Here is a 16,534-nt window from a genome sequence, read left to right as displayed (position 1 = left end):
TAGAAACCCAACACACACCAACTCTTTCAGAAAAGCAGAGCTGAAGGAGTTAGTCACAGGAAAAATTATCAGATAGCGTAATATGGGGACTAGCCTGGTATCATGTGTTTGTCTTCTGTCAGGATGTCATTTCCACCAGAGACTTGAACTCTGGGGTTTCACTAACTCCTTGACTCCACTAAAGCTGATCTAAAAAGGCTTAGGGAATAAGGGAATTTAGAACCAGGATAATGAGGTCCATGGTTGTTAGTAAGAATAATGATGGTATTTGTTAAGCACTTACTGTGTGTCGAGCACTGTTCTAAGCACTGGGATACAAGATCATCAGGTTGGACATACTCCCGGTCCCACATGGCTTCACGGTCTTAAGCCCCATGTTACAGATGAGGTAACTGAGGCACAGAGAAGTTAAGTGATTTGCCCAAGGTCACAAAGCCAACAAGTAGGGAGCAGAGATTAAAACCCAGGTCCTTTTGACTCCCAGCATCATGCTCTATCCAATAGCCATGCTGTTAGATCAGCATCTTTTGTGTTCTCAGAACATGGAAAAATACACCGTCTACACTCACCCATTGTAGCTGCAGGTTTTTCTTGGGGGAAAAAAAATTGGCTTAACCTGTCCCCAGGCTCTCGATAGCAAAGGTAGCAAATTGTCATTACCATCAACAACAAATGCTTTAGCCAGGGTCAGCACTGCTAGACTGTAAACTCATTGTGGGCAGGGAATCGGTTTGTCATTATATTGTTCTCTCCCAAATGCTTAGTACAGTGCTCTGCAAACAAGAAACACACAGTTAATATAACTGAGTGAAATAATAATAATAATAATGACATTTGTTAAGTGCTTACTATGTGCCAAGCACTATTCTAAGCTCTGGGGGGAATACAAGGTAATCAGGTTGTCCCACATGGGGCTAACAGTCTTAATTTTACAGATGAGGTAACTGAGGCCCAGAGAATAATAATAATAATGATATTTGTTAAGTGCTTACTATGTGCAAAACACTGTTCTAAGCGCTGGGGAGGTTACAAGGTGATCGGGTTGTCCCAAGGGGGACTCACAATCTTAATCCCCATTTTACAGATGAGGTAACTGAGGCCCAGAGAAGTTAAGTGACTTGCCCAAAGTCACACAGCAGACAAGTGGTGGAGCTGGGATTAGAGCCCATGACCTCTGACTCCTAAACCCGTAGTCTTTCCACTAAGCCACACTGCTGAATGAATGTTCGAAAAATGAGGCAAAAAGATTGGTCTCCCACATTCTTTCCTTCACACTTGGCAGGTGGAGAAGAGATGGATCTCTGGAAGCTGTAACATTTTCTGGCCACCACAAAGGAAGCTTCCTCCCTCAGTAGTGGAAAGAGGTCACCCCCAGAAAGATGAATAGGAGAGGGGAGTGGGCAGAATGGCTGAGTAGGTGCCAACTGGTGCCACTTCCAATAATGCTTCCTTTGGGCTACCAAAGAGAGATGGAGTAGCCCCGTAATCCTCTCAAATGCAGAGGTTGCAGGATTCCCTCTCTCTTGGGCTCCAGGTGCACTTCTTACTTCTTCCCACGAGCAGTTTACTCTGTAGTGGGGACCACACAGTTGTTCCACTGTGCCAGTACAGATGGGGAGAAATTGAAATTGCAATCACTCAATCAGATCCAACCTGTAAAAGTTAAGGCAGCTTCCAAAAGGAAGCTGAGTGACCAGTGGAAAGAGCACGGGCCTCAGAGGCAGAGAATCTGGGTTCTATTCCCAGCTCCACTATTTATCTGCTCTATGACCTAGGGAAAGTCACCTTACTTCTCTTTACCTCAGTTACCTCATTTGTAAAATGGGAATTTAGACTGTGAGCCCCACATGGGACATGGATTGTGTCCAATCTTCTTAGCCTACATCTACCCTAGAGCTTAGTACCATGCCTGGTACATGGTAAGTGCTTAACAAATACTACAAAAATAATTTTTTTCTCTATATGTTGCCAACTTGTACTTCCCAAGTGGTTAGTACAGTGCTCTGCACACAGTAAGCGCTCAATAAATATGATTGAATGAATGAATGAGTAAAAAAGGGGCCCAGCTTCCAAGTTTGTACTCACATGAATCTGTGTTGCACACAAATTTCTAAAATATAAGCATTTAACATTATTTTTAAAGTATTTGTTAGGCACTTAGTATGTCAAGCTAGGTAGATACAAGTTAATCAGGTGGGACACAGTCCCTGTCCAGATGGGGCTCACAGTCTGAATAGGAGAGGGAACAGGTATAAAATCCCCATTTTACAGTGAAGGAAATTGAGGCCCAGAGAATTAAATTGCCCAACATCACACAGCAAACAGGCAAGACTGGGAGTAGAACCCAGATCCTCTGACTCCCATGCCAGTGGTCTTTCCACTAGGCTGTTCTGTTCAGGCATTTAACAACCCAAGCTTTGAAAATGACCCTTCTGATTAAGACTCCTCTCCATGCATATGGGTGGGATTGAGAAGACGTGAATCTTCTCACAGGTCACAACTTCTCTGGGCCTCAGTTCCCTCATCTGTAAAATGGGGATTAAGATGGTGAGCCCCACACGGGACAACCTGATCACCTTGTATCCTCTCCAGCGCTTAGAACAATGCTTTGCACATAGTAAGATCTTAACAAATGCCATCATTATTATTATTATTTGTTAAGTACTTTTTATGTGACAGGCACTGTACTACTTGGGGTAGATACAAAATAATCTGGTTGGACACAGTCACTGGCCCACATGGGGCTCCCCAGTCTCAATCCCAATTTAGCAGATGAGGTAACTGAGTCACAGAGAAATGAAGTTACTTGCCCAAAGCCACAGAGCAAACAATGGCAGAGCTGGAATTAGAACCCAGGTCCTTCAGATTCCAGGCCTGTGCGCTCCACTAGACAACACTACATCATTCCACATTTCATCCTTTAACTTCTGGTCTGTAACACCGTATGCAAGGCACAAAAAAATAAGTCAATTAACAGACTATCACCTCAGTCTCATACTCATCGAGATCCAAGTATCAAATATTGAATCATTATCAATATTGAACCAGAGCTGTCATCTATCAGTCAATCGTATTTATTGAGTGCTTACTGTGTGCAGAACACTGTACTAAGTGCTTGGGAAATGCAAGTTGGTAACATGTAGAGACGGTCCCTACCCAACAGTGGGCTCACAGTCTAGAAGGGGGAGACAAGAGAACAAAACAAAACATATTAACAAAATAAAATAAATAGAATAGATATGTACAAGTAAAATAGAGTAATAAATATGTACAAACATATATATATATATATATATACTCCTATGTAAAAATTCTAAACTGTTAACTAATGCTTAGGATCACCATTTCCCAGAAGTGTGTACTATTTTAGACATTATTAGCCTTTCCTAATGATTCTTCTCAGCTTGGATTTTTAGTGGTTTTTAATTGCATATTTTATGATATTTTAATTTTATGTTTATTCATTATTAATCATCTTTATTATATTTTAATTGTCTGTGCAGCATCCTGAGCAGGGAAGGGAGTGCTTTACAAATAAGAATATTAATTTATATGCCTTAAAAATAATAAGTAGGCTTTTAATAAAATGACTTGCTTTAATGAGTCTCCATGGAACCCAGATCTCCACCCTTGAATGAATTGATGGGACAGGATATGAATCTCATTATATTCTGTAGCTTACTTCTGCACGGTGTAAGTTCAAGTGGCAATAATAAACCTTCCACATATTTATCCAACCCCAGGTCCCTGACCCCGGGGTCAGGGAAGCTGTACCCCAGGATGCTTGTGACGTTATCAAAATCCACCTTCACACACTAGTGTTGCTAAGTCATTCATTCATATTTATTGAGCGCTTTCTGTGTGCAGAGCACTGTACTAAGCACTTGGGAAGTACAAGTTGGCAACATATGGAGATGGTCCCTACCCAACAATGGGCTCCCAGTCTAGAAGGGGGAGACAGACAAAACAGAACAAGAAGACAGGTGTCAATACAATCAGAAAAAATAGAAGTAAAGCTAGATGCACATCATTAACAAAATAAATAGAATAGTAAATATGTACAAGTAAAATAGAGTAATAAATCTATACAAAAATATATACAGGTGATGTGGGGAGGGGAAGGAGGTAGGGTAGGGGGGATGGGGAAGAGGAGAGCAAAAAGGGCGCTCAGTCTGGGAAGGCCTCCTGGAGGAGGTGAGCTCTCAGTAGGGCTTTGAAAGGAGGAAGAGAGCTAACTTGGCGGATGTGCGGAGGGAGGGCATTCCAGGCCAGGGAGAGGACGTGGGCCGGGGGCCGACAGCGGGACGGGCGAGAATGAGGTACAGTGAGGAGGTTAGAGGCAGAGGGTGCAGGCTGGGCTGGAGAAGGAGAGAAGGGAGTGAGAAGCAGTGTGGCTCAGTGAGAAGCAGCATGGCTCAGTGGAAAGAGCCTGGGCTTTGGAGTCAGAGGTCATGGGTTCAAATTCCAGCTCCGCCAATTGTCAGCTGTGTGACTTTGGGCAAGTCACTTCACTTCTCTGTGCCTCACTTCCCTCATCTGTAAAATGGGAATTAAGACTGTGAGTCCCCTGTGGGATAACCTGATCCCCTTGTAACCTTCCCAGCGCTTAGAACAGTGCTTTGCACATAGTAAGTGCTTAACAAATGCCATCATTATTATCATTATTAGTCATTCAATCGTATTTATTGAGCACTTACTGTGCGCAGAGCACTGTACTAAGCGCTTGGGAAGTACAAGTTGGTAACATATAGAGATGGCCCCTACCCAACAACGGGCTCACAGTCTAGAAGGGGGAGACAGAGAACAAAACATGTAGACATGTAGTCATCCGTCACAAAGATAAGCACAACGTCACCAGTACCCAACTGTGGGTCTGAAACGCCACTGCCCAGCAGGAGGGTTGGGATGCTTCCTCCACCCAGAAGGAGGGTGCCGTCAGCCCTGAAGAAACACTCTGCTTACCTCTTACCTCAGTGTCTGACTGGCAGCCATTCCAAGTGAACTATTTATGAGGACTAAGACTTAGCAGTGCTGGGCTGTCTCTCATCTGAGCGTGCCTTAACACTTTACAAACATTAATTAAGCCTCTCCGCTCTCCTCGGCACTAGGCAAACACTGTGGGGCAGGCTTTTAGATGGGGAAACTGAAGGACAAGGACAGCGATGACGTGCTTTCCGCAAGGTTACACAACTCGGAAGCAGAGGGAGAAATAGCAAGCCTCCAGTCCTAATCCCAGCCACCACAAGCCATTGCTTATCTTAGAGATTTCTGATACGTCCCCAGTTATCCGGCTGCCTCTCATTACAACGAAGAGGAAGTTATTTCCTTTAAATAAACACATTATTCAAATCTCAGGTTTAATGCCTCCTCTAAACGGACTGCAATTTGCCTGTCTAATATCGACACTCATTTTAAAGTCCACAAATGGAACTTTCGCACTGACTTTGCTTCGTCTTCTCGGGGGCGGATTCAACTGTGGATGCGGAAATTAGCTCGGTCACCTAATACACATTTTAAAATAGCATTATCACCACAGCTCTGTGGCATATCAGTTCCTGCCAGTTGCCGTAAACAGCGCCCTTGTTAATCTTTGGAATATACAATCTCTAGAACTCCTTCTCAGAAAACAATGCAAAACAGTCTGGGATCACAAGTCCTTGAAGATATATATTTTTCTATTTCAGTTCCAACGATCCCGTTCAGGTTACACCTTGCATTCTGTTCCACTGGGGTTTTCAGAATGTAGCATTGCACACTCATTAATAAAGACACTGCAGCTACTCTCCTTTTCTAGCTATTATGATTTTCTGGTCTCATTTATCAAAGGAAGACAATTAAGCTAAGAAAATGTCTTTTATGAAGTTGTACATCACAGATGAGAACAGAGGTTGAGTTTACCTACTCTACTGTATTGTAGTCCCCCAAATGCCAAGTACAGATCTCTGTACAGAGTAAACACTCAGTAAATAGCATTGATTGATTTAATGAATAATGATATTTGTTAAGCACTATGCACCAAGTACTGGAGTAGATACAAGATTCATTCATTTATTTAATCGTATTTACTGAGCGCTTATTGTGTGAAAGGATAATCAGGTCGGGTATAGTCCCTGTCCCACAGAGGGCTTACAGCCTAAGTAGGACAGAGAATAGGAATTCCCATTTTGCAAATGAGGAAACAGGCACAGAAAAGTTAAGCAACTTCCCCAAAGTTACACAGCAGGCAAGTGAAGAGGCAGGATTAGAACCAGATCCTCTGATTTCCAGGCCCATACTCTTTTGCACTGGGCCATGCTGATTCTCAGCTCAGATAAAATTGACCACACCTGCTCAGCCCTGACTTGCTACATTGTAAAGTGACATTAGCAAATAGATAAAGAAAGGAGATGTGGAGTGTTCAGTAAATGAAGGTACATTTTTGCCCTCCATTGTTCAAAGGTAACATTAAAGGACCATTTTACAAAATTCTGGACTATATTCCTATTGTTTTTCTCAGTGAAAGATGAAAATCAGCAGCCCTTACACACAACCTCGTGGCCCTTGATCATCAGGAAATGATCCAAATTGCAATCCATTGAGCAGAAAGGAGAACAGGTATTGCATTCCCATTTGGCAGATGAGGGAACTGAGGCACAGAGAATAATAATAATAATAACAATAATAATAATAATGGCATTTGTTAAGCGCTTACTATGTGTGAAACACTGTTCTAAGTGCTTGGAGGGGCTACAAGGTGATCAGGTTGTCCCACATGGGGCTCACAGCTTAATCCCCATTTTACAGATGTGGTAACTGAGGCCCAGAGAAGTGAAGTGACTTGCCCAAAGTCACAAAGCTGACAAGTGGCAGAGCTGGGATTGGGACCCATGACCTCTGGCTCCCAACCCCGGGCTCTTTCCACTGAGCCACGCTGCTTCCCCACATGGAACTCACAGTCTTAATCCCCATTTTACAGATGTGGTAACTGAGGCCCAGAGAAGTTAAGTGACTTGTCCAAGGTCACACAGTAGACAAGTGCAGATCTGGGCTTAGAACCCAGGACCTTTGACTCCCACGCATAAGTTCTCTCCACTAGGCCATGCTGCTTCTCAATGAGAGGGGTTGCCTTGAGTGGAAGATTGCCAAGGTCTCAGCTGGGTCTGAAAACACCCCCAGGTTAGGAAATGGACACCAGGAATCTCAATTCATCATGCCTGATCTAAAACATGGAGAGGTGGGAATGAGAGGGAAACTTATACTCTGAGCTTGGGTTTAATCCAAAATTCACCTGACTTGGAGATTGTCCAATCAAAGTTGACCAAGTGAAGAAAATAACTGGGCAATGTGTGGGTTTCCTGCCCTCCCATTTGCTCCGTAATGACCAGAGCTTTCTCTCCTCAGTGGCATTTGAAGGATTCCCCAGAAGCAGCACTGCTCATTCTACACTGGAGGTAACTTGGGTCTGAACAACCAGGTTGAGTGCCCATCACTCAGTCTCCTTGGAGAGTAATTAATTCAATTTCGAATGAGAGTCCAATTTCCGAGGGTGTTTGAAGTATGCTACTCTTCCAAAAATCTAGTTTAAAGAATTTTTTAAAACCTTGACAAGGTCCCTTCAAGAAATACTACTCTTCATTTAGGCAAGACATGAAAAATCTAGCTATCCAAGCCACATCAACAGCAAAATGAAAGCCATTCAACATGTTTCTCGGGTCACCCTCAATCACCCAGAAATGCACTGAACACAGACACAAAGGAGGACCATGACCCTCACACATCATGACACTATTCTCATATCAAATGTGCTCTAATCGAAGGTAATGTTCAAGAAGCCATAGATCTTTCAATTTATTCTGAAGATGGGCCTACTTACACCAACAAAATTTTTCCATCACCATTTACAGGTTACAGACTCATTCTCTATCAATCTGAATTTCTCAAACTCCACTGACATTTCTCCATAAACGGGCATGCAACCTTGCTTCATCAGGGATCTCCCACTCAAGATGGCTTTTTCACCCCTCCATAGATGGAAAACATGGCTATTTTTTGTCAGTTTAACCTGGAGAAAGGAAATATGCTTACCCTGCAGTCAGGGTGAGATTAGTTCAGTCCAACAATTGTATTTGAGCCCTGTGCTAAGCACCTGGGTGAGTACACTAGAATTACTAGAAACAATCCCTGCTCTTGAGGAGTTTAAAATCTAGTGGGCTAGTTGATATCAGAATGCAAGTGAGGCTGAAATTCCTCATAATACTTGGTAAGCACTTCCTACATGCCAAGTACTGTTCTAAGCATTGGGTAATCAGGTTGGACACAGCCCCTGTCCCACGACGGACTCACAGTTTTAATCCCCATTTTACAGATAAGGTAACTGAGGCCCAGAGAAGTGAAGTGACCTGCCCAAGGTCATAGAGCAGACATGTGGAGGAGTTGGGACCTTTCAACTACCAGGTTCCATCCACTAGGCAATGCTGCTTCCCACAAGCAGCAGTAGGAAGACTAGGAACTGGGCAGTGAGGCGAGGCAAGGCAAGGGACATAAGTTTTGCAAAGGAGCATCAAAAGGAGGAAGAAGGCAGGGCGGTGTCAAGGAAAGGAAGATGGCAACCCAAAGGTGCAGCGCTTAAAAAATGCCATCATTATTATAAGCATTCAAATGCCACTGATTAATTTTACCTATAAGGAAGTAGCAGCACAGAGGTTAAGTGATTTGCCCAAGGTCACCCAGCAGGTCAGTTCATAGTGGTCATTGCAACAGGCTGCCCTCCCTATCTAATAGCAAAGATGTTATAGCATATGTTGACCACCCAAGACTACACAGAGAATCCAACAACAAAGTCCCTGCCCCACAGGACTTATGTACATATCTGTAATTTATTTATCTGTATTCATGTCTGTATCCCTCCATCTAGACTCTAAGCTCATTTTGGGCAGGGAATGTGTCTGTTGTTGTGTTGTGCTCTCCTAAGAGCTTCGTACAGTGCTCTGCTCACAGGAAACACATTCAATAAATACTATTGAATGAATATACTCCAAACTTCAATGGACAACAACCCTGACAAATAAGATCTACTGCCACTTGTGTTTGGAATCTTTCAAATACAAAAGTACCCAGACTGTACCACAGACAAAAGTCTTTTTCTGAAGGGGGCCTAAACATTCCCTTCTTGAAACACAATGGGATGTTGCTCAAAGACTCAGTGAAATTAGAGGACACTGCTGAAAACAAGAGAACTGAGAGGACTCCAGTAGACAAGGCAAACAGGGATGAAGATAAAGTCATGTAATGACCTGACAGGAAAGATAAATCTGAATTTGAAGCTGAGGACTAAGAGGAACCAGTGAAGCAATTTTATGTTTAGAGTTACCCTCAAACATGCCTATGACAACTAAAGAAAATTATCTAGAAAAGCAAAGATAACATGAAAATTAAAAACACTTCTTGATTTCCTTTTTAAGATAACTATCTGGTAACTTGGTGGCAGTGTAGTTTGGGAAAAGAGTATGGGCTAGGGGGTCAGAAAATTCAAATTCTAGTCCTAGCTCTGCCATTGGCTTATTGAATAATTTTGGGTTAGTCACTTAACCGTTCTGGGCCTCAATTTTCTCACCTGTAAAACAAGGTTGTATTAATTGCTCTTCCTATCTCAGACTGTGAGAGAACTGTGCAGGACAAGGATTCTTTCTGACCTGATTTTTAATGCTTCAAACATAATGGGTCTTAAAAACTAATTAGCCCTTCAAAACTGTGTGAATTTTATAAATACATACATATGTTTGCATGTGCGTGCATGCAATAGAAGGGGATAGTTATAGATCATGTGTATATTTGCTACTTCTTGGGCCTGTATGGCAAATTCATTCATTCACTCAATTGTATTTATTGAACACTTACTTTGTGCAGAGCGCTGTACTAAGCGCTTGGGAAGTACAAGTTGGCAACTTATAGAGATGGTCCCTAGCCAACAACAGGCTCACAGTCTAGAAGGGGGAGACAGACAATAAAACAAAACATGTGGACAGGTGTCAAGTCATCACAATAAATAGAAATAAAACTAGATGCACATCATTAACAAAATAGAAGAGTAAATATGTCCAAATAAAATAGAGTAATAAGTCTGTACAAACATATACACAGGTGCTGTGGGGAGGGGAAGGAGGTAGGGCTGGGGGGGATGGGGAGGAGAAGAGGAAAAAGGGGGCTCAGTGTGGGAAGGCCTTCTGGAGGAGGTGAGCTCTCAGTAGGGCTTTGAAGGGAGGAAGAGAGCTAGCTTGGCGGATGTGCGAAGGGAGGGCATTCCAGGCCAGGGGGTCGACAGTGGGACAGGCGAGAACGAGGTACAGTGAGGAGGTTAGCAGGAGAGGAGCGGAGGATGGGGACTAGGCTGGAGAAGGAGAGAGAGGAGGTGAGGTAGGAGGGGGTGAGGTGATGAGTTCTTTGATGAGTCACTTTAGGGCTAAGAGAGAACACCCCTATATCAAATGAAACCTAGGTGTCATCAAGTGCAATGACACTTCAAGGAAGAATCCACAAGTGGTAGCTACTGAAATTTAATCTCTCTAAGCATATGTGCGTGTGCGCGCACACACACACACACACACACACACACACACATTACCCCCTTAATTTATACAGGGAGAAGTGCTTAGGGTGAAGATATCCACACTTATATCTCTAATAACATGGTAAACAGAAAATCAGGGCAGGGAACCTGGAGGAACAGAAATTCTTCTCCTTCTGGAATTGAGCAGTATTGGGAAATGAAGAGTACTGGCATGCTAAGACACACAACCCTGGCCTAAGTTAGGTTAAGGTGTAGTTGGCTGACCCAGGGAAGGTGCATGCCTTAAAGCAATATTGGTGCACCTGGTCACAGATAGAAAGGCCAAGCTCCCAAATTTAGGCCTGCACCCAGAGAGAAACTAGAGAAAAGAGAAGGGAGAGAGGCAGGGGTAGAGAGACAGGGTGGGGTGGAGAACAACTGAAGAGACAGAGAGGAAAGAGGGACAGAAAGAGAGAAAATGATGGCACATTTAAACCACCATTTCTTGGCTAGAAAAATGAAATTATCACTTCCCTTTTCTCTGTGGTTACCACAGCACGGCAATCTGCCTTCACTGGCTCAAAACTATGATGACCTAATTCTCTCAATTGTGAACAAAGTGCTCTCACATCTCTTGGTGTTTTGGTCAGATTTCTGCCTGTAACAATTCCTCTGCAGAGCACCTATCAACTTTACCTGATGATGTTATCAGAACTACTCTGATAATATCCTCACACTCAAAGGATTCCAGTAGTTACCTGACCATCACTTTGTAGCCTTGGAGAGAGAAGGTCAAACTTATTAACTCTCTCTTCCTTATTTCTAAATTGAATGGCCCTGAAGATAAATGACATAGATAGCTAATGTAAGATGAGAGTCTAAGAAGCAACTCAAGACCAATGCTTCCTGGAAATTCACAAAGCCCAGGTCATATATTTCAGGTGCTTCTGTAAGCTCACCTTTGATTTTTAACCTGTCAGCAATTTTAGTGGTGTAAACTTTCTTTGCCCTGGCTTTCTTACAAGGAGGCTCATTTGAGAACAGCTCTTGCAATCAATATATTGCAAACCAAGAGGCTAAGAATTCCTATCTGAAGCTTTGCATGTTCTGTGTCCCCAGAAATATTGATGAAACTGCACTCTGCTTTAAAACAGCATCACTTTCTTTGGCTCATTAATTGGAGTTTCCTTGACATCATTGCTACCCAACCCGGGCTCAAATCATTTCCATTTGTCTGCTTGCCTATTCTGTGTTGCCCCAGTTAAAGAGGCGATGTATCAAGTTTGGAGGAGATTTTCTGAAACCAAGAGTTTGTAAAGGTCTGATGTTCGTGATACACAGTAAGCATATGGATGGCAGGACAGTCAAGAGGGTGTGAGAGCATTGTTGTTTTGACAATCCTTTCTTCTGCTTTAATGGGTTCATTCACTTTTGGCAGCTGGCCAGATCATTGGTGTTTTTTCTCATTAGAATGGAGAGTATGAGAAAGGGCAGAGTCAGCACATACCCACTCGGTGGTGAGACATGAATGAATACTTTGCCTGAAAGTCACCCTGCTCAGGTTCAGTCCTTCGTAGTCAGAGAGCAGAGATGGATTTAGGCCCTGCCGAGTGGATCTTAGGAGTTCCTGCAGTGGTTTTCTAATTGACCAATTTACCAACTTCTTAACTCTTCAAAAGGATGAAAGCCACCTTTCCACCCTTCACCTCTCTGGGCCATAGTTATGCAGAACCTATCTAGAAACCTCAAACTCTAAGAAGGCAAGGAGCTACACCAGACAGAGAATAAAAATGGTCATTATTATTGCAACTGTTTATGATGCACTGTGGATGCATTTGAGACTGGTTGTAGAAGCAGCATTACTTTTGTACCTACTTGGTATGAGGCTGTATTAGATCCTTGGGTGGTACAGAATAAAGTGACACTTTGATAGCACACAAAGACTTTACACTCTAATGAGAATTGGCAGTGCAAACTGAAACTAGTTTTTAAAAGGGAAATTAGAACCTGGCTCCTTAGACCAGAATCAAGAATTTTAACAGCTTTACAGGCAATTTAAGAAGCAAAGCATCAGGGAAAGAGCACGGGCCTGGTAGAGGACCTGGGTTCTAATCCCAGTTCTGCCGCTTGCCTGCTGTGTGACCTTGGGCAAGTCACTTTACTTCTCTGAGCTTCAGTTTCCTCAACCGTAAAATGGGGATTTGATCAATACCTGTTCTCTCTCCTACTTTGACTGTGAGCCCCATGTGGGATAGGGACTGTGTCTGACCTGATTGATTTACATCTATTCCAACTCTTAGAAGCAAGACCCTAGGCTTGTTGTGGGCAGAGAATGTATCTGCTTATTGTTGCATTGTACTCTCCCAAGCACTTATTATAGTGTTCTGCACACAATATGTGCTCAAAAATGATTGAATGAATGAAGGCTTGACACATAGAAAGTGCTTAAAAACCATAAAGTAAAAGCTGAGCACTGTTAAATCAGAAAGAGGGAAGGAGAAAAAGAGGGAGTATAAGGGTACAGAAGAAGAAATGAGGACACAATACATTTATACCACTATTTCTTGGCTTGTAGACTGACAAACCTGCATCCCTTTTTTCTGAAGCCACTTCAGAAGAAAATCTGCCATGATGACCCAAGACTATGAGGGACTAAATCCCTCAAAATTTTGTGCACTTTTATCTGACATCACTGGTTCTGATGAGAACCAGTTTAGAAAAAAGTCAATACTGCCCAGTCAAGCAGGAGGCTTCTCTCAGCAAAAGCTTTATGTGGAAAGAGAAAAAAGACGACAAAACAGAAAGTAGCACCAGGCAACGCCAACGTTAAACACACAAGGGACAACCTTTTTGTGTTCTTAGTGTGGCCAGGACTGTGGATCCTGTACTGGCCCTTTTAGTCATATGAAAATGCTTAGGTAACCTTTGCTTTATGGGGCACCATCTTTGAATGCCAAAGACAACTCTCTGTATGTCTGTTATGTCATATCTGCCTGGCACCCAGTTGGTGAAAGGTCCTAGAGATGGATATCAAGAGACATTCTACTGTTTTTATTAAAGTGGTCAGATCCTGTCATATTGGAAAAACAAACCCTTTCTTTTTTTCTTCGTTACAATGCTCTGGTGGTGGGGAATTTAAGTACCAACCCTACCCCTCCTCCTTCAGAGTTCTATTTGCCTTAAGCCTAGTGAACCTCACGTTTAGGTGAAAATGAGGGTGGGAGAACTGTTCCTTCCTGCCTGGAGCCTGAGGAAACCTACAGTGTTTTTGTTGCCTCCACCACCTTTTAATTGCCTGTTTTCATTCCTCAGCCCTGCATCTCACAGCAGAGGAGCTGGAAGAAAAGAAAAGAGGAAAAGAAAAGAAAAAGAAAAGAAAAAGAGGGAAGAAAAAGAAAAGAAAGAGAAAAGAAAAAAAAAAGAAAAAACACTAGACATCATCATCATTTCTGTCTGTGAAAAATGCCCTTTCCCCGATCATGCTAAAGGGAGATGCTGATGGAGAATACTCCTGGCACTGATTTTGGACCCTATAAAGAGGAGACCAGTCAGTGAGGTCGCTTGGTACTTTGAAATTCTTCCCTATCTGCCCTGCAATACTTACCCTTTTCAATAAATCTAAACGTGATGGAAACATCACAGCCTGAATGATTTTCAAAGTCAGAGATGATTAAAACTCAGTGTGGGCTCATAGAACATGAGCACTTCATACTGACAGGACAGGTGTTGGTGTCTATGTTTGAAAACAAAACCAAATGCAAAGATGCAATGGGGTTGCTCCAAATCACCACTTGCATTTGGGAAGACCAATTAGAGGTTAAATCCAGGATGCGGTGGTGTCCTTCACCAGGAAGCCAGAAAAGAAACTCAACCGTGTCTTTGAGCCAACAAGATGGGAAAGCTACATTAAGAATAGAGGCTTTCAGAGAGGAAACAATCATGACAAGGCCAAAGGGAGGGAAAATATCCACCTGTGTAAGTCCAAACCCAGAAATGAGCTCAGGAACATATTTCTTGCCTCAGTGGGCCCCTTCTTAGGCATCACCCTGTCCTTGCCCCACTTACTATTACTAGTAATGGACTATACTACATATTTACTACGTGCCAAGTACTGGGGATAGATACAAAATAATCAGATCAGACAGTTCCTGACCCATCTTGGACTCCCAGTTTAAGAGGTTGGGAGAATAGGCATTTCATCTCCATGTTACAGATAAGAACACTGTGGCATTGAGAAGTCAAATGACTTATCCAAAAATTATATAGCAGGCTAGCAGAGGAGTCAGGACTAGAACTCAGATCCCCTGATTACCAGTCTTGTGCTCTCTCCATTGGGCTACGCTGACTCCTTTCACAAGATCATACAGAAAAAGCATTCAGAGCCGACCCACTCTATCTCCCAGAACTGGGCCTTTTGATTCCTTCTCTCTGGGATTTAGGATGAAGCTGGGCCATCCAAATCCTGGGCTGATTGGGAGACCATCTGTGGGAGGTGGGCCACAAGAAGCAAAGATAGCTGGCCTCCTCAGCCAGCCCAGCATCTCCCGCTCTGCTCCTTCAGCCACCTAATCCCATTTTGGGAATCATCCAGGGGCTCTTTTCATCTCCACACTGACAGAGGCGAGGACCATTTAAATACCAACTAGTGTTTCTGGGATTGCAACTGGCACTTTATCAGCTCTCTCCGGGCACCATTTTCTAATGGTCACTGGAATTCCAGTGTGGTAGCTAGTGCTGTCTAGAGGATGGAAAAATCTTTGAAAGAAATATTTCCCCTCCCTCTCCTTCCTCTTCAAAGTGGTGAGAACTCAGGACTGGCAACCTGGAAACTTGGATTCTAATCCTAGTTTGAACACGTCTGCTGTGTGACCTTGAGCAAGTCACTGAACTTCTCTGGGCCTCAGTTTCCTCATTTGTAAAATAGGGAGTAAATACCTGTTCTCCTCTCCCTCAGTCTGTGAGTCCCAGGTGGGGCAGGGACTGAGGCCCAGAGAAGTGAAGTGATTTGCCCAAGGTCACACAGCAGGTATGTGTTAGAGCCAGGATTAGACCCTAGGTCCTTTTATTCCTGGCCTTTGCCCTATCCTCTAAGCCAGGCTGCTCAGGTCCTGAGGTCTAAAATGAATCTGGGGTAGAGAAAGAGGAATTACAATGAGACTCATTACGTGTAAAGTGGAAGGAAATGGAAAATGGGATATCAATTATTAAGGCATTCTAGTGATTGTGGGCAAAGGCTATAGGAGAGAGCTAGTGGCAGCTGCTTAAAGGTTTGGTAGGATTCTGAAATAGGTATAGGAAGTTTTTTTTTTTCCTTTCGTTTCCTGAATTTAAATGTAAAAATCATTTTCCAAGTGTTTTGGCTGGGTCAGTCCAATAAAATTGGGGACTTGAGTTGAAACTTGCGTAAGACTACAGGTTTCGGTCCTATAATCAGGATAGTTGTGCAGATACATTCAGATAACCCATTTTAATTCTAGGTGGTGTAGTGCTCCCTGGTGACTGTGCAGAAAGTCAATGCTGGAAAAGTTAAGTACTCTCATTACCCACGCCATGGATCTAGGTGGAATGCAAAAGGCTCAGCTCTAAAAGAAGATGAGAGTTGGTTAAGGAGAAGGCAGAAAAAAGGATGTTGGGAAAAAATAAGAATGGGGCTGAACTTAGCCCCCCCCCCCCCCCCAAAGTAAAAAGCATCTTTTAGCTCAGTGATCATCCAATTATGACCACCATTATCTGTGAGGTAGAATTTCTTTTATCCAATTGAGGCATATCCTCATATGCCTTCCAGAATGTCAAGAGGGAGAGTTTAACTGCTGTAGTGATTAACACCAACCAATCCTGGCCAGTGAATCCGGTGGAGTGTCCCTCGGTGGGCATGATCAGACAGCGCAATGCTGAATCTTCTTGGACTTGGAAGGAGGGAGCAACTTTATTTGCCAAGAATTTTATAGTGAGAGAGTAATAATTATGGTATTCGTTAAGCACCTGCTATGTGTCAAACACTGTTCTAAG

Source organism: Tachyglossus aculeatus, chromosome 10, assembly GCF_015852505.1.
Source record: "Tachyglossus aculeatus isolate mTacAcu1 chromosome 10, mTacAcu1.pri, whole genome shotgun sequence".
Lineage (NCBI taxonomy): Eukaryota > Metazoa > Chordata > Mammalia > Monotremata > Tachyglossidae > Tachyglossus > Tachyglossus aculeatus.
Note: the sequence above shows the minus strand (reverse complement) of the source record.